Source organism: Schistocerca gregaria, chromosome 6 (genome assembly GCF_023897955.1).
Source record: "Schistocerca gregaria isolate iqSchGreg1 chromosome 6, iqSchGreg1.2, whole genome shotgun sequence".
Taxonomy (NCBI): domain Eukaryota; kingdom Metazoa; phylum Arthropoda; class Insecta; order Orthoptera; family Acrididae; genus Schistocerca; species Schistocerca gregaria.
The window spans coordinates 366772601-366791896 of record NC_064925.1 but is presented as its reverse complement, the minus strand read 5'-3'; positions in this window follow the sequence as shown (position 1 = coordinate 366791896).

Here is a 19296-nt window from a genome sequence, read left to right as displayed (position 1 = left end):
ATATTCGTGCATGCGCAACATTTATACTGTCTTTCCTACAACATTTCGACAATCATAGTTTTTGTAATGTTTCATTACGCGGGAAACTGTGATACATTACGTCAATTCCCTTTGTGCTCCGGTTGTAGGAAAAACAGCCCGTAACAACACAGCCTGACATTGTAAAAATATTAATTTTCCCATTCACTTGTAGTTTCTCCAATAATAATTTCACAGGACGAACCCTAAACTATAGAGTTGGCGAACACAATGTTGATTCCGCTGTCCACTATCGCCAACTATTTCAGTTCCGAATCAAATATCAATTACAGCAAAAACCCTAACAATCCCGAATTCCGAATGTTTCCCCTGTTGACTGAGTACCTCAGAACAAAGAACTCAATTAAAAATGCTCCTTCAGACACAACACAACACAACAACAACAATCACACACAATTCGAACTGTGTACTGTTTGGCACAGCTGCTTCCACCGTGACGTCATGCGCACAACTGAGAAAACACGTTGCTTTCTGCGCATCGCTTTCTGCGCCCCCCTGGGTTCACCGACCACCCCCGCTGCCGCCCCCACCCCCCTCGGCTGCGGTCGTTGTCCCCAGCCAGACGTCTGGCGGTTGGGCGTTCAACTCCGCCACCCCTTCAATCAGCGGAGAGGTCGTCCCGTGGGATCACCGAGTCGCCGCTTCCTGCAGTAAAAGAAGAGAATGGCGTAACTCGGCCGGCAGTTTCCCTACAGAGCCGTTCCTGAATTTTAATCTTCGCAGTGAACAGGACGCACCGTCGAGACGTTAACGTTTGACTCCTGGTGACCTCACAGACTGGGGCATTGCCTTCCCAGAGCTAGAATCAGAAACTCGACGTAGCCCGGTCGCCTGTCAAATAATAGCTCCACGGAGTCACTTTCTCTTCTCATATTAGAGAACTTATATAATTATTTTTTATTTTATTTACCCTGGCAGGATTATGGCCAGCACGTCCTCCCTTACGTGTACCAAGTATTCTACATGTTTTACATTATGGTCATACCGCCAAACATGTTATAAAAAAGACTTGCACAGATAGCCTATCTGATCAAAAGCAACCGGACTCATATTAGAGGAGCTTAGAGGTCCGGCCAGTGTGGCCGAGCGGTTCTAGGCGCTACAGTCTGGAACCGCGCGACGCTACGACGCTACGGTCGCAGGTTCGAATCCTGCCACGGGCATGGGTGTGTGTGATGTCCTTGGGTTAGTTAGGTTTAAGTAGTTCTAAGTTCTAGGGGACTGATGACCTCAGATGTTAAGTCCCATAGTGCTCAGAGCCATTTGAACCATTTTTTAACCTTAATATGGGGTGCGCCCTCCCTTCGACTTCATGTCCGCTTGAACTCTGCTAGGGACACTTTCAGTGATGTGTCTGAACAACTGTCGAAGAATGCCAGCCCAGTCGTCCTTTCCACAAGGCGATGGGCCATTGTACGAGGAAGAAGAGCAAGTTCTTCGACAGGCGGCTGACCCAGTGTCAGGATATTCTTGCCAACTGTGCCATACTACATTCAAATTTATATTCGTGGTGACGTATTCAACTGTTTCCTATCTTCTGGTCACAGAGCCAATGCCCATCATCCATATTAATATTACAAATGCGAAAATAACTTTGTCTGTTACTTTTTCACGACTAAACCTCTGATCCGATTTCGATTAAATTTGCTGTGGACACGTCTGCGCGGGGATGTTGAGCGAAGACGTGTCTACAGTGTCGCTGTGATGTTGGGGAACGTGTAAAACGCACTTCGGAGCTAACAAAACACGATTAGCAAGTTAATATTTATTACAATGAAATGAATGCCCTTAGCTGCATACAGGCGTTGATATAAGTCATCGGGAACGGTTGAAAATGTGTATCCCTACCGGGACTCGAACCCAGGATCTCCTGCTTACAAGGCAGACGCTCTATCCATCTTTTTATCTCATTTTGTTCTATTTTTTTCGTTGAATTCGTTCGTGGCGTCTGATGACACTCGTTCAGATTGTTCGTTGATCCGTTCACTCAGTTTCTTTTATTACAGAGTGTAACTAGACCCTCTGACCGAACACGCTGAGTAACCGTGCCTGCTCCATCTGAGCCACCGAGGGCACAGAAGATAGTGCGACTGCAGGGACTTATCTCAGGCACGCCTCCCGTGAGACCCACATTCCCAACTTAATGTCCCGCACTACATTCATACTGCCCCTGCCCATCGTACTCATTACTCGCGGCTTTATTGCCGATTGCCGTAAGAGTTCGGGCATTGTTTGTGCATCCGCACAGAAGAAGACGGTCAAATGGCCGGTGAGCCTTAACTACACTCCTGGAAATTGAAACAAGAACACCGTGAATTCATTGTCCCAGGAAGGGGAAACTTTATTGACACATTCCTGGGGTCAGATACATCACATGATCACACTGACAGAACCACAGGCACATAGACACAGGCAACAAAGCATGCACAATGTCGGCACTAGTACAGTGTATATCCATCATTCGCAGCAATGCAGGGTGCTATTCTCCCATGGAGACGATCGTAGAGATGCTGGATGTAGTCCTGTGGAACGGCTTGCCATGCCATTTCCACCTCGCGCCGCAGTTGGACCAGCGTTCGTGCTGGGCGTGCAGACCGCGTGAGACGACGCTTCATCCAGTCCCAAACATGCTCAATGGGGGACAGATCCGGAGATCTTGCTGGCCAGGGTAGTTGACTTACACCTTCTAGAGCATGTTGGGTGGCACGGGATACATGCGGACGTGCATTGTCCTGTTGGAACAGCACGTTCCCTTGCCGGTCTAGGAATGGTAGAACGATGGGTTCGATGACGGTTTGGATGTACCGTGCACTATTCAGTGTCCCCTCGACGATCAGCAGAGGTGTACGGCCAGTGTAGGAGATCGCTCCCCACACCATGATGCCGGGTGTTGGCCCTGTGTGCCTCGGTCGTATGCAGTCCTGATTGTGGCGCCCACCTGCACGGCGCCAAACACGCATACGACCATCATTGGCACCAAGGCAGAAGCGACTCTCATCGCTGAAGACGACACGTCTCCATTCGTCCCTCCATTCACGCCTGTCGCGGCACCACTGGAGGCGGGCTGCACGATGTTGGGGCGTGAGCGGAAGACGGCCTAACGGTGTGCGGGACCGTAGCCCAGCTTCATGGAGACGGTTGCGAATGGTCCTCGCTGATACCCCAGGAGTAACAGTGTCCCTAATTTGCTGGGAAGTGGCGGTGCGGTCCCCTACGGTACTGCGTAGGATCCTACGGTCTTGGCGTGCATCCGTGCGTCGCTGCGGTCCGGTGCCAGGTCGACGGGCACGTGCACCTTCCGCCGACCACTGGCGACAACATCGATGTACTGTGGAGACCTCACGCCCCACGTGTTGAGCAATTCGGCGGTACGTCCACCCGGCCTCCCGCATGCCCACTATACGCCCTCGCTCAAAGTCCGTCAACTGCACATACGGTTCACGTCCACGCTGTCGCGGCATGCTACCAGTGTTAAAGACTGCGATGGAGCTCCGTATGCCACGCAAACTGGCTGACACTGACGGCGGCGGTGCACAAATGCTGCGCAGCTAGCGCCATTCGACGGCCAACATCGCGGTTCCTGGTGTGTCCGCTGTGCCGTGCGTGTGATCATTGCTTGTACAGCCCTCTCGCAGTGTCCGGAGCAAGTATGGTGGGTCTGACACACCGGTGTCAATGTGTTCTTTTTTTCATTTCCAGGAGTGTATATATATGAAGATGGTATCTGTTCTTACTGATACGTCCGAAAGAACAGATACCATCTTTATATATTAATATTTTTCATTCAGATTTTCTGTTCTGTGTCTTCTCGTCAGCGTCTTCTGACGCCTCGTGCGACCCCCACGGAGGAATTCCGCTGACTGCTTTTGTTGGCTCGGCTGTGCTAATAATGAAGGTCGCTACACCAATAGTCCGGCCGAGGTCTTGCACACTGCCCCCCTCCCCCCTTTCTCTCCTTCAATGCATTACAGCATCCCGGTCCCACTCAGGAAGATGACAATGACTCGTGGCGACCCATCAGACTGTCAGACGCCGTGTAGTAGGCTGATCCTGGCCCCACCAGGTAGGTAGGCCCCTTGCACTCAGACGTGCATGCAGCGATGATCAGGAACAGAGGCACCGGATGGCCCTCTCACACAGCAGTGATGATGATGGTAACGCAATAAGCACCGTGAGATGTGCTGGTTTTTGGAAGACTCTCATTTTTCGTATCTGCAATGCGGTAGGCAGCCAGTGTGAAGCCCCACTGAGTGGAAGCCCATGGCTACTTGGATGCTGTCATCTCGGGAATAACAAGCAGCTTGTGCTGGAACATTCGAAACGTGGGTGTCACTAAACTGTCATAATCATTGAATCGGGTGCTTCATTACAAATGCCATCGATCCTACTGATATATTGAGGCGCCGGCCGGTGTGGCCGAGCGGTTCTAGGCCTGGAACCGCGCGACCGCTCAGATGTTAAGTCCCACAGTACTCAGAGCTATTTGTTTACTTATCATGGGGCGTCCACTGACATTCAGATGGGGTACGGACGTCCAACCTCTTGTCGTCTACTCGTGCTTTCAGCACTCTTCAACCATTTTCCAAGGATGCTCACGACAGCAGCACACGGACAGCCGACCGGCTTCGCCGTTCCCGAGAAGCTCGCCCCCAGCCACTGGGCCACAACAATCTCGCTTTTGTCAAAGTAACTTGAGTCGGCGGATTTCCGTATTTGGGCCACTTATCGTCGCCAGAAAGATTCCCCGTCCGTGTCTGCTTCGCTCGTATACTCCTCTTACCGCGACGACACTTGCCCTCAGCGCCAACAGGCAGCATACAATCTCGATGTGGGCTGTAGTCATTGCCGTGTCGTCCGAACAAGACACAGCCCGGGCAAAAGCCCCACAGGCGCAAATATGCGAGCTGGTGTCAGAGCCATACAGACTCGCCACTTCGGGAGTTCAACCAGCGCCACGAGCGGCGGTGAGGATGAAGATACCGACTTCGCCAAGGCCAATTGCCGGCTGAGTAAAATCCGCCAATAACCGGACGACAACGGACTGAAACCTATTCGGAAGACAGAAGAGCAGCTCTCGCCCATGTGGTTATACAGGGTGGTTCATTGGCCGTGACCGGGCCAAATCTCTCACGAAATAAGCGTCAAACGAAAAAACTACTAAGAACGAAACTTGTCTCGCTTGAAGGGGAACCCAGATGGTACTATGGTTGGCCCGCTAGATGGTGCTGCCATACGTCAAACGGATATCAAGTGCGTTTTTTTAAGTAGGAACCCCCATTTTTATTACGTATTCGTGTAGTATGTAAAGAAATATGAATGTTTTAGTTGGACCACTTTTTTCGCTTTGTGATAGATGGCGCTGTAATAGTCACAAGCATATGGCTCACAATTTTAGACGAACAGTTGGTAACAGGAAGGTCTTTTAAATTAAAATACAGAACGTAGGTGCCGGCCGCGTTGGTCTCGCGGTTCTAGGCGCGCAGTCCGGAACCGCGCGACTGCTACGATCGCAGGTTCGAATCTTGCCTAGGGCATGGATGTGTGTGATGTCCTTAGGTTAGTTAGGTTTAAGTAGTTCTAAGTTCTAGGGGACTGAGGACCTCAGCTGTCCCATAGTGCTCATAGCCATTTGAACCAGAACGTAGGTACATTTGAACATTTTATTCCGGTTGTTCCAATGTGATACGTGTACAATTGTGAACTTATCATTACTGAGAATGTTACAGCGTGATCACCTGTAAATACCACAATAATGCAATAAATGCTCAAAATGATGTCCGTCAACCTGAATGCATTTGGCAATACGTGTAACAACATTCCTCTCAAGAGCGAGTAGTTCGCCTTCCGTAATGCTAAAACACCTACTTGGGCATCATCATTTGTTGCAAGTCATGGTTGACTTTTCATATGTGGCTGAACACTTCCTGTTTCCTGAAGTAACGTAACAATCCGTCGAACGGTCCAGACACTTCGAAGATGTCGTCCAGGATACCGAGCAGCATACATAGCAAACGCCCGTTTGCTATGCCACAATAGCCATGGCTATGATCACAGTATCGACCTTTTCTGGAATTGGTAAATTGTCCATACAGATGAAAGCCACCCTTAAATACTACTTTTCTACATATTTGCCATTTAAATTAAGGCAGTTATCGTAGCGATGGACGAGCTTGGGGTCCTTCGTCGTAAAATTCGGCCGCCTGCGCCTTCAACCACGTGGTTACCTGTTTTGGGACAGAAAAGGTGTGATTTTTGTGGATTTCCTGGAAAGAGGCACTACAATAAACTCTCAAAGGTATTGCCAAACTCTGCACAACCTCAGAAGAGTAATACAAAACAAGCGCAGTGGAAAGTTGGGCTCAAAGATCTTGCTGATTCACGACAACGCCCGAGCCCACACGGCAAATGCCACTTGTGAAGTTCTCGAATCTTTTAAGTGGAAGTTGTTTCCTCATCCGCCGTACAGTCCCGACCTGGCACCGAGAGACTTCCACTTATTCCCAGCAATGAAGAAGTGGTTGGCTATGCAGCGTTTTGATGACGACGCACAGCTTCAAGAAGAGGTAATGACGTGGTTGAAGGCGCAGGCGGCCGAATTTTACGACGAAGGAATTTCCAAGATCGTCCATCGCTACGATAAGTGTTTTAATTTAAATGGCAACTATGTAGAAAAGTAGTATTTAAGTGTGGCTTTTATCTCTAAATAATAAAAAAATTCCAATACTTTATTTATTTATAATTCCAAAACGTAATGTACTTTGTGGATAGCCCTCGTACAAAGGCACAGACAGTGTTTAGAAAGGATAGATTGCCTGCAACCGTTGGTGGCGGGGATAGTTCCTGTGAATTATTATGTATGGAGGTTATACTCAACAACCGAGCTAGGTTAATAATTGGTTCCTTTTACCGACCTCCCGACTCAGCAGCATTAGTGGCAGAACAACAGAAAGAAAATCTGGAACACATTTCACATAAATTTTCTCAGCATGCAATAGTCTTAGGTGGAGATTTCAATTCACCAGATGTAGACTAGGACACTAAGATGTTTAGGACGGGTGGTAGGGACAGAGCATCGAGTGACATTATACTGAGTTCACTATCCGAAAATTACTGGAGCAATTAAACAGAGAACCGACTCGTGGAGATAACATCTTGGACCTTCTGATAACAAACTCTTCAGTCCAATCACGCAAATGGTGAATGCTCTTACTTTGTTCATTAAACGGCTGTGGGGAACCGTATCAAACGCCTTGCGGAAGTATGCGGCATGTACCTGGGAACCCGTGTCTACGGCCTTCTGAGTCTCGTGGGCGAATAGCGCGAGCTGGGTTTCACACGATCGTCTTTTTCGAAACCCATGCTCCTACAGAGTAGACACCCCTTTGATGTACACTATACCCCGCGCCACTCCACGGGAGGTGCTGCAAGCCTTTCTTCTTTTGTGGGCGGGTCGTCCCGCATGCAACTCCGGGCGAGCCGCGGGGCGCGAGGCAGCGCTCGCTAGCCGAAGCAGGAAGGAAGGAGGCGGGCGGGAGGAAGCAGGTCAACGCGCCAGGGCCAGACGGCGGCTATCGATCGCGTCGCCACGGCCAGACCGGCGAGTGGAGACGAGTGGTCCGCTTTAAAGGCGCAGCGGCGTCGCGCCGGCTAGCAGGGCGGCTGCACGAGCTGCATCGAGAGGCCTCCACTCAAGCACCACGCTACTATCTCCTTTATTCATTGATTTCCTTATCCCCGCAAGATCAGGGCCATGTTGCTTGAAAAGTCCGAGCAAAAATAAAAACTACTCACATATTTGCGATACACCTTTTTTATTTTTCGACATAGTTTCCTTTTAGACTTACACACTTCTTCCAACACTGTTCTCATTTCTTCATACCTTCCAAATAATAGGAATCGTCCCAGTCTGCAAAATAGCTATTAGTTGCAGCAGTCACCTCCTCGTTTCAATAAAAACTTTGTCCCGCCAGCCATTTCTTCAAATGGGGCAACAATTACACTACTGGCCTTTAAAATTGCTACACCACGAAGATGACATGCTACAGACGCGAAATTTAACCGACAGGAAGAAGATGCTGTGATATGCAAATGTTTAGCTTTTCAGAGCATTCACACAAGGTTGGCGCCGGTGGAGACACCTACAACGTGCTGACATGAGGAAAGTTTCCAACCGATTTCTCATACACAAACAGCAGTTGACCGGCGTTGCCTGGTGAAACGTTGTTGTGATGCCTCGTGTGAGGAGGAGAAATGCGTACCATCACGTTTCCGACTTTGACAAAGGTCGGATTGTAGCCTATCGCGATCGCGGTTTATCGTATCACGACATTGTTGCTCGCGTTGGTCGAGTTCCAATGACTGTTAGCAGAATATGGAATCGGTGGGTTCAGGAGGGTAATACGGGACGCCGTACTGGATCCCAACGGCCTCGTATCACTAGCAGTCGAGATGACAGGCATCATATCCGCATGGCTGTAACGGATCGTGCAGCCACGTCTCGATCCCTGAATCAACTTATGGGGACGTTTGCAAGACAACAACCAATTGCACGAACAGTTTGACGACGTTTGCAGCAGCATAGACTATGAGCTAGGAGACCGTGGCTGCGGTTATCCTTGACGCTGCATCACAGACAGGAGCAACTGCGATGGTGTACTCAATGACGAACCTGAGTGCACGAATGGCAAAACGTCATTTTTTCGGTTGAATCCAGGTTCTGTTTACAGCATCATGATGGTCGCATCCGTGTTTGGCGACATCGCGGTGAACGCACATTGGAAGCGTGTAATTGTCATCGCCATAGTGGCGTATCACAACGCATGATTGTATGGGGTGCCATTGGTTACACGTCTCGGTCACCTCTTGTTCCTCTTGACGGCACTTTGGGCAGTGGACGTTACCATTCAGATGTGTTACGACCCGTGGCTCTACCCTACATTCGATCCCTGCGAAACCCTACATTTCAGCATGATAATGCACAACCGCATGTTGCAGGTCTTGTACGGGCCTTTCTGGATACAGAAAATGTTTGACTGCTCCCCTGGCCAGCAAAGTCTCCAGATTTCTGACCAATTCAAAACGTCTGGTCAGTCGTGGCCGAGCAACTGGCTCGACACAATACGCCAGTCACTGCTCTCGATGAACTGTGGTATCGTGTTGAAGCTGCATGGGCAGCTGCACCTGTACACACCATTCAAGCTCTGTTTGCCTCAATACCCAGACGTATCAAGGCTATTATTACGGCCAGAAGTTGTTGTTCTGGGTACTGATTTCTCAGGATCTATTCGCCCAATTGCGTGAAAATGTAATCACATGTCAGTTCTAGTATAATACACTCCTGGAAATTGAAATAAGAACACCGCGAATTCATTGTCCCAGGAAGGGGAAACTTTATTGACACATTCCTGGGGTCAGATACATCACATGATCACACTGACAGAACCACAGGCACATAGAAACAGGCAACAGAGCATGCAAAATGTCGGCACTAGTACAGTGTATATCCACCTTTCGCAGCAATGCAGGCTGCTATTCTCCCATGCAGACGATCGTAGAGATGCTGGATGTAGTCCTGTGGAACGTCTTGCCATGCCATTTACACCTGGCGCCTCAGTTGGACCAGCGTTCGTGCTGGACGTGCAGACCGCGTGAGACGACGCTTCATCCAGTCCCAAACATGCTCAATGGGGGACAGATCCGGAGATCTTGCTGGCAAGGGTAGTTGACTTACACCTTCTAGAGCACGTTGGGTGGCACGGGATACATGCGGACGTGCATTGTCCTGTTGGAACAGAAAGTTCCCTTGCCGGTCTAGGAATGGTAGAACGATGGGTTCGATGACGGTTTGGTGTACCGTGCACTATTCAGTGTCCCCTCGACGATCACCAGAGGTGTACGGCCAGTGTAGGAGATCGCTCCCCACAACATGATGCCGGGTGTTGACCCTGTGTGCCTCGGTCGTATGCAGTCCTGATTGTGGCGCTCACCTGCACGGCGCCAAACACGCATACGACCATCATTGGCACCAAGGCAGAAGCGACTCTCATCGCTGAAGACGACACGTCTCCATTCGTCCCTCCATTCACGCCTGTCGCGACACCACTGGAGGCGGGCTGCACGATGTTGGGGCGTGAGCGGAAGACGGCCTAACGGTGTGCGGGACCGTAGCCCAACTTCATGGAGACGGTTGCGAATGGTCCTCGCCGATACCCCAGGAGCAACAGTGTCAATAATTTGCTGGGAAGTGGCGGTGCGGTCCCCTACGGCACTGCGTAGGATCCTACGGTCTTGGCGTGCATCTGTGCGTCGCTGCGGTCCGGTCCCAGGTCGACGGGGACGTGCACCTTCCGCCGACCACTGGCGACAACATAGATGTACTGTGGAGACCTCACGCCCCACGTGCAGAGCAATTCGGCGGTACGTCCACCTGGCCTCCCGCATGCCCACTATACGCCCTCGCTCAAAGTCCGTCAACTGCACATACCGTTCATGTCCACACTGTCGCGGGATGCTACCAGTGTTAAAGACTGCGATGGAGCTCCGTATGCCACGGCAAACTGGCTGACACTGACGGCAACGGTGTACAAATGCTGCGCAGCTAGCGCCATTCGACGGGCAACACCGCGGTTCCTGGTGTGTCCGCTGTGCCGTGCGTGTGATCATTGCTTGTACAGCCCTCTCGCAGTGTCCGGAGCAAGTATGGTGGGTCTGACACACCGGTGTCAATGTGTTCTTCTTTCCATTTCCAGGAGTGTATATTTCTACATCTACATCTACATCCATACTCCGCAAGCCACCTGACGGTGTGTGGCGGAGGGTCGAATGAATACCCGTTTATCATTTGCATTTCTTCTTGGTGTAGCTGTTTTAATGGCCAGTAGTGTAATTCTAGTTCCCATCACTATAGCAAACTTTCGATTAAATACATTACCGTAAAGAACCATCAACATACAACAGAGCGAATGCAAGTACCAGCTCCCTACTAATGAATCGTCTTTTTCGTAAAGAAGTCTCGCAATATACATTGAAGCGCCAAAGAAACTGGTATAGGCATGAGTATTCAAATACAGAGACATGTAAATAGACAGAATGCTGTCAATGTTCGCAACGCCTATGTAAGCAACAAGTATGTGGCACAGTTGTCAGATCGGTTACTGCTGCTAGAATGGCAGATTATCAAGATTTATGTGAGTTGGAATGTGGTGTTATAGTCGGCGCACGAGCGATGGGATACAGCATCTCCGAGGTGGCGACGAAGAGGGGGTTTTCCGTACGACCATTTCAGGAGTTTACCGTGAATATCAGGAATTCGGTAAAACATCAGATCTCCAACATCGCTGCGGCCGGGAAAAGATCCTGCAAGGACGGGAGCAACGACGACTGAAGAGAGTCGTTCGACGTGATAGAAGTACAACCCTTCAGCAAATTGCTGCAGATTTTAATGCTGGTCCATCAACAAGAGTCAGCGTGCGAACCATTCCACAAAACATCACTGATATGGGCTTTCGGATCTAAAGGCCCACTCGTGTACATATGATGACTGCACGATACAAAGCTTTATGCGTCGCCTGGGCCCGTCAACACCGACATTGGACTGTTGATGACTGGAAACATGTTGCCTGGTCGGACGAGCCTCGTTTCAAATTGTATCGAGCGGATGGGCGTGTACGGGTATGGAGACAACGTCATGAATCCATGGGACCTGCATGTCAGCAGGTGACTGCTCAAGTTGGTGGAAGCTCTGTAACGGTGTGAGGCGTGTGCAGTTGCAGTGGTACGGGACAAAAGACTGGTGACACATACCTAAGCATCCTGTCTGATCACCTGCGTCCATTCATGTCCATTGTGCATTCTGACAGACTTGGACAATTCCAGCAGGACAATGCGACACCCCACAAGTCCAGATTTTCTACAGAGTAGCTCCAAGACACTCTTCTGAGCTTAAACACTTCGTCTGGCCACCCCACCCCGCAGACATGAGTATTATTGAGCATATCTTGGATGTCTCGCAATGTGCCATTCAGAAGAGATCTCCATCCCTTTGTACTCTTACGGATTTATGAACAGCCCTGCAGGATTCATGGTGTCCGCTCCCTCCAGTACTACTTCAGACGTTAATCGAGTCCATGCCACGTCGTGTTGGAGTTTATTCATAATAGAATCTGACATCCTAGTTCATTCCTTTAGAAAATCTCTTCGAAATATTTTGATACGACACAATCGCAGCACACACCATGCCCAGAGGATGTGCATGTGCAGTTCGCGACTCCTACGGTCGCAGGTTCGAATCCTGCCTCGGGCATGGATGTGTGTGATCTCCTTAGGTTAGTTAGGTTTAAGTAGTTCTAAGTTCTAGGGGACTGATGGCCACAGCAGTTGAGTCCCATAGTGCTCATAGCCATTTGAACCATTTTGAACCATGTGCAGTTCATTTGCAGTGGTTGGACTTTTAGAAAGGTCAGACAATTAAAATGAGTGTCATCCGAACATCATACCGACACATCACATAGACGTTTGGTTGCAGTACAATGACTGCATGGCAAGAGGTGACGGTATGGACTCAAGGTAACTGTAGGCCAAGAAGACTTCACACAGGTCCTTTCAGAAGGACTGTACCATGAGAAGACTGTAGAATTGTTCGATTGCCATTGAAGAATAGACGAATGATGACAGCTGAAATCGAGGCAGAAGCTCCGGGCAGGGGATCACCACGAAACCGAGGGAATAGGTTGAGATCTCGAGTTGTTATACTTTGTTCACTGTTGACATCGTACCACAGAGACTTGCAAGAGGTACAGAGCCAGTGTCAAATGGGATATTCAACGGCATTCTATGGTATCGGCGACAGATCTCGCTTCTATTTATGGTGGTCAGATCCAGGCCAACATACATATAAGTAGACGATATGGTTGAAAGTCACGGGACTCAGCGATCCGCTGGAGCCATGACATGGAAAGCTATTGTGTTTGATTTGGCCGATGTTGAAGTGGGGATGAAAGCTCGCCAGAATATGGCAACTATAGTAAATAGTGCTACCATACGGCTCCTGACCAGGGCACTAAATGTCGTATCACAGCAGGGTATGCATCAACTCTGACTACATCTGCATTTGCATGACTACTTTGAAATTCTCAGTAAGTGCCTGGTAGAGAGTTCATCGAACCAAACTGTTTCTCTATCGTTCCGCTCTCGAATAGCGCGCCGGAAAAACGAACACTTAAATCTTACCGTGCGGGCTCTGTTTCCGCTTATTTTATTAAATTGATCATTTCTCCCTGTGTTGATGAGCTTCAACTACGTATTTTCGCATTCGGAGGAGAAATTTGAAGGTTGACATTTCATGAGAAGATCCTGCGGCAACGAAAACTGTTTTTGTTTATTGACTTCCACCCCAATTCGCTTATCATATCCGTGACACTCTCCCCCCTAACTCGCGATGATATAAAAAGAGCTGCCCTTCTTCGAATACTGTCGATGTCCTCCGTCAATCCTAACTGATGCAGATCCCACATCGCGCAGCAATACTGCGGAAGAGGACAGTCAAGCGTAGGCTTTATCAGATCTTTTACGTCCTGTAAGTCTTCTGCCAATAAAACAGTCTTGGTTCTCTTTCCCCGCAACGTTATTTACGTGTTAGTTTCAATTTACGTTATTTTTATTGTAATCCCTAAGTATTTAGAGCCGGCCGAAGTGGCCGTGCGAATCTAGGCGCTGCAGTCTGGAACCGCGAGACCGCTACGGTCGCAGGTTCGAATCCTGCCTCGGGCATGGATGTGTGTGATGTCCTTAGGTTAGTTAGGTTTAACTAGTTCTAAGTTCTAGGGGACTAATGACCTCAGAAGTTGAGTCCCATAGTGCTCAGAGCCATTTGAACCTAAGTATTAAGTTCAGTTAACAGCCTTAAATTTGTTTGATTTTGACTCGTAATTAAAATTTAGTGGATTCCTTTAATTGCTCTTGTGGGTGACTTCATCTTTTCATTATTCAGTCAATTGTAGTCTTCTCACCATATAGATATCTTGTCTAAATCATTTTGCAATTTATTTGATCATCTGATAATTTTCTTAGACGGTAAATGTCAACATCAACAATCTAAGAGGGCTGGTAAGATTGTCACCAAAATCGTTTACGTAGAGCAAGAAAAACAGATGGTCTATAAGATTTCTTTGGAGAACGTCAGATATTACTTCGGTTTTACTCGATGACTTTCCTTCAGTTACTATGAGCTGTGACCTTTCTGGCAGGAAATCACGAATCCAGTCGCACAACTGAGACGATAGTCTGTAGACACGCTATTTGATTAGAAATTGGTTGTGAGGAACGGTGTCTAAAACCTTCTGGAAATCTAAATACAGTATATGGAATCAAAAACTTCCTGGCAGATTAAAACTTTGTGCCCGACCGAGACTCGAACTCGGACATTTGCCTTTCGCGGGCAAGTGCTCTACCAACTGAGCTACCGAAACACGACTCAGGCTCGGTATTCACAGCTTTGCTTCTCCCAGTTCCTCGTCTCCTACCTTCCAAACTTTACAGAAGCTCTCCTGTATATCAGCGCACACTCCGCTGCAGAGTGAAAATCTCACTCTGGAAACATCCCCCAGGCTGTGGCTAAGCCATGTCTACGCAATATCCTTTGTTTCAGGAGTGCTAGTTCTGCAAGGTTCCCAGGGAGCTTCTGTAAAGTTTGGAAGGTAGGAGACGAGGTACTGCCAGAAGTAAAGCTGTGAGTACTGGCCGTGAGTCGTGCTTCGGTAGCTCAGATGGTAGAGCACTTGCCTGCGAAAGGTAAAGGTCCCGAGTTCGAGTCTCGGTCGGACACACAGTTTTAATCTGCCAGGAAGTTTCATATCAGCGCACACTCCGCTGCAGAGTGAAAATCTCATTCTGGATACGGAATCAATTTGACTTCCACTGTCGATAGCGGTCATCAATTCGTGAGAATAAAGAGCCAGTCGTGTTTCACAAGGACGATGTTTTCTGAATCCGTGTTGGCTATTTGCCAATATATCATTTTCTTCGACGTGATTCATAATGTTCAAACACAGTGTATATTCCAAAATCCTACTGCGAATCGCCGTTAGTGATATGGACCTGTAATTCAACAGGTTACTCAAAAAATGTTCAAATGTCTGTGACATTTTATGGGACTTCACTGGTAAGGTCATCAGTCCCTAAGCTTACACACTAGTTAACCTAAATTATCCTAAGGACAAACACACACTCACCCATGCTCGAGGGAGGACTCGAACCTCCGCCGGGACCAGCCGCACAGTCCATGACTGCAGCGCCCTAGCCCGCTCGGCTAATCAACAGATTATTCCTATTTCCTTTTTAGAGGGTTGACGTGAGTAGTGCAACTTTCCAGTCTTTACGTACGGGCCTATCGAGAGCGATAGATTATATATGACTGCTAAGTATGGACCTAGTGTATCATCATAGTCTGAAAGGTATCTAAATGTTATACTGTCTGGGCCAGAAGCCTTGCCTTGATTTAAGTTGCTTCGCTGCACCGACGATACGTACGTGTAAGTCACTCGTTTGTCAGGAATTCTTCATTCGATTTCTGGAATGTTTACTCCGTCTTCTTTGGTGAAGGAATTTCGTAAAACAGTTCACCACAAATGTCTTGATGAATGCTCGGATCCTTGGCTGTACTGCCTGGTCTCATTGTTCCTCTATTCTCCAGGCAGCTGAACTAACACAGCATATTTCAGGCATGGCAAGGAGTTGTCGAGCTGACATATGGAGGCCGCGACGAATACAAGAGTATGTTCACGCCTGCAGGGGTCACTCCTCATAATGGTGATGACGGACTTTCGTAACGAACGGAACAAATATTTAATCATTCAATACAGTAACTTGGTGACAAGTTCCACATAGTTTCACAGATATCGGATTGTTGCTTCATAGAGGAACACTTTTCATTTTCGTCAGGGCACACTGTGACGCTTCGTTTTAATGACTTCCTGGGCATCACATTGTTGAAGGTAAACCAACAACGATCAATTCTGTAACTTTTTAAAGAGGCAACGATATATTCCACTGTTAAAATCCCTACATATTATAAAAACGTATGTATGTATGTCTATTCCGCATCTGCTCCTAAAACATTGGGCCGACTTCAACCAGACTACGTTGCTATCCGGAAATGATGGCTGTGGTGATAAGAACTAGCTCCCTCTCAAAGGGGTAGGGAGTGACGGAAGGGGATGGAGATGAAAAATAGCTCAGGGTCCGCGAACACCCAGACTTTATTTATCCAGTATTTGGAGACCGAGAGCGCTTAGTGACTTGCAACAAACATTACACATAATTTGAAACCCTTAAGAAACTTTTTCCCGCTGACAATCCCCACAAAATGATAAATGAAAAAACCTTTTATTGCTTACCATATTTTTGCCGTTCGTGCTGTAGAACTGCAACATCAAACATGACTTTTAACTTATTACTTTTCTATTACTAACTGTATTCGCGACACATTTTGTGTGCAGTATTCACATATGTCACTGAACGTACATACAAAACTATATCATTGCTAGAGACATAATTCAGGAGATATGACCTTATAAACACTGAGATGGGTGAAAAACTGTCGCAGCCGGCATGCCGTTTGAAATTATTATTAGTTTTCTGTCACTAACTCCATTTGAAAAAAATAAACGCAGACGGTATTCACATATCCCGTTGAATGTATCTTCATACACATCTACATTTTCATAAATACTCCGGAAGTCATCATACGGTGCGCGGTGGAGGGTACACTGTACCACCACTTGTCATCCCCCCTTGTTACAGTCGAAAATAGAGCGAGGGAAGAACGGTTACCTATACGTCTCCGTATGGTCCCTAATTTCTCGTATCTTCTCTTCGTGGTCCTTGCGAGCCATGTATGTTGGCTGCAGTAGAATCGTTCGGCAGTCAGCTTCAAATGTCTGTTCTCTAAATTTTCTAGATAGTGTTTCCCGAAATGAACGCCACCTTCCCTCCAGGGATTTCTATTTCTCTTCTCGAAGCATCTCCGTAACACATAGACTACGTTTTGTTCGAACTTATCGGTAACAAATCCAGCAGCCCACCTCTGACTTGCGTCGATGTCTTCCTTCAATCCGACCTGCCAAAGAACGAAAACAGTTAGATTAGATTTACTTTCATTCCAATAGATCCTAAGTGAGGAGGTCCTCCAGCATATAGAACATGTCAGAAAAACAAAGCAATTGGACAACAAAAAATCAGCCTGGAAAATAAACTTGGAGCAAATGGGAGAGCACAATCTGTTATTCTTAATGGACCTATTTTTTTCCGTGGATATCGAGTTAACTTTTCTCTTGATGTCGCAACTGGAGCAGCTGGCAGTGGGTGGTTTACAGTCGCAATTGCGACATGTATTCACTGAAATTAGAGCTCATAAGAAGCTTATTGTAGATGTATATGGATGCAGACGCAAATGTAGTATTGTAGGCTGAATCATCAGGTCATTAACAGTATTTTCCTGAAAGACCCCTTTTGAGCAAAGAGGGCAACATCCACGAACCATGAACCACGGTTACAGAGGAGACGAAGCTGCTCCATTTTCCTTTTCTTTTTCTTTTTTGTTTTGTTTGTGTATACTTCTAAAAGCACCACAGCCGCATTCCGTCCGCACGTTTGCACGAAGGCCTGCGCGCGGCATATTTGTCCCCAGGCGACTGATGGAATGTCATTAGTCGCTCCACTGCGGGCCGGTATCATTTCGGGGCTAATTTTGACTCCACGGAAACGGCCGGTAAGTGCGAAATAAGCGGTCCGCCGAGAATTACGACGGGTACTGCCAGAGGCCGTGGGTGGCGCCCCGGCGTTTAGGGGAGCTTTTCTGCGTTTAAGGGCGAGCATCCAGGTCACCCCCAGCCCGGAAGGGTTGGTGCTGTCTCCGCGCGGGGTGGCAATTTGGATCGGGGATCGCTCCGGCTACATAATGCCGGCTGCCCAACCCCCTGGAGACCGTCAGTTTCCTCCCCCGTAATGCCGGGGTGCTGCGCGCGCATCGCGTGTTAGGTCCGACCTACCCCCCGTGGCTGGCTTCTCCGCCACGGGGCGTGTATTCGTTTACCCGGACGATGGGCGCTGGCATCCAGCACTGCCGCGGCCTTCTGAATGACGATGTGGCACAGCAGCACGTCATATCCAACGCTGCAACCAAACTCGCAAGTATCTTACAGCACTTTCATTTTAACCATAGCAACACTTTACTTTACATGTGGCAAGGGCCTTATCGACCACAGCCTGTTCTATGAGCTGTTCCACTTCTGCCTCTCCAGTGCGCTGTTTGCCCAGTTGCTGTTGCTGTTCACCCCAGTTGTGTCCTCTCGAATGTGATCCCGCCATCTGATTCTGGGTCTTCCTCTTCCTCTCGTTCCATATTTTGTTCTGCTGAATGCCATTCTAGGTAGTCTATTCTCTGTCATTCTTGCTATATGCTTGCCCAATTCAACCTTCTCCTCTTGAGCACTTCGACGATGTTACGGTGTTTGTACAACCCTATTAATTCTTCATTTCTTCTTATTCTCCATTCTATGTTATTTTCGTCATATACAGGTCCAAAAATTTTTCTTAATACTTTTCTTTCGAATATTAACAGTTTTTCTTCATCTTTCTTTCTAAATATTAATGTTTCACATCCAGACGTCACAGGTATAATGGTCGATTGATAAAGCCGATTTTGAAGTTACTGCTAAGTGATCTTTTTCGTAGAATTTTGATGAAACTAAGAAGTGTCTTGTTTGCTATTGATATCTATGTCTATATCTGTTTTGTTGTTATTACTAAAAAGACTTCCTAGGTACTTGAAGTGGTCAACAGTCTTGAAATTGAATCCATCTAAAGTCAGAGGTGCATCTTTTCTGGTTTTCTTACTTATGGGCAGGTATTCTGTCTTTCTTCATTAACATGTAATCCTGTTTTCTCAGCAGTTTTGTAGTAATTTTGCATCATTCTGATTAATTCTCGTTTGGAACTACTTATTAGTGCTTCATCATCTACATAGGCAAGTCTTGTAATGTTCACCTCTTGTAGCTGGATCACTTGTGGACTGGTTTTAGAAAATTCTCTATCAATCTTCTCTAGGACAAGGTTAAATAAAATAGGTGAAATGGCATCCCCTTGTCCCAGTCCAGTCTACACCTTAAAGTCTTCAGTTTCTCCTACTGGTGTCTTTATGCGACATAAAGTTTCATCTATACACATTTTAACTAACCTGATTAATTTTGATGGTATTTTAAA